Below are 373 nucleotides of genomic sequence, written 5' to 3' on the forward strand. Positions count from 1 at the left end.
TCACATCAACTTACTCAAACGACTGTTACATAACAACTGCGAGTCCAAAATGGCTGAAACTTCGGTGAGTAACTGTCAACAGATGAACAACGAAATTCACTAGCTTTTATTTACAAGTGCTGCTATCTTCACGTTGAGGTCGGAAACTTTTCAGACCACCCTCGTACATGGCATGGAGATCGGCGTTCAATATAACATGAATTTCACGATGATTGACAATAAGGTTTGTAATGCGGTGTCAGAAACGAAATCAACGTTACGATGTTATTTATGCGATGCTACATCCAAGAACTTCAATGATATACGTAAGATGCTACAAAGAAAAATAGAAACAAGCAATCTCCGATTTCGACACTGCATGCCTGGATACGTC

The 373-nt window shown here is 39.7% G+C and overlaps 1 protein-coding gene across 1 annotated transcript in view; it reads left to right on the plus strand.

The window, feature by feature from the left end:
* LOC116851966 overlaps nt 1-373 on the plus strand; it is an 8,956-nt gene that overhangs the window by 5,361 nt on the left and 3,222 nt on the right. The window lies entirely within an intron of this gene.

Source organism: Odontomachus brunneus, unplaced genomic scaffold, assembly GCF_010583005.1.
Source record: "Odontomachus brunneus isolate Ranch 3 - 2012 unplaced genomic scaffold, Obru_v1 Obru_scaffold_197, whole genome shotgun sequence".
Taxonomy (NCBI): Eukaryota; Metazoa; Arthropoda; class Insecta; order Hymenoptera; family Formicidae; genus Odontomachus; species Odontomachus brunneus.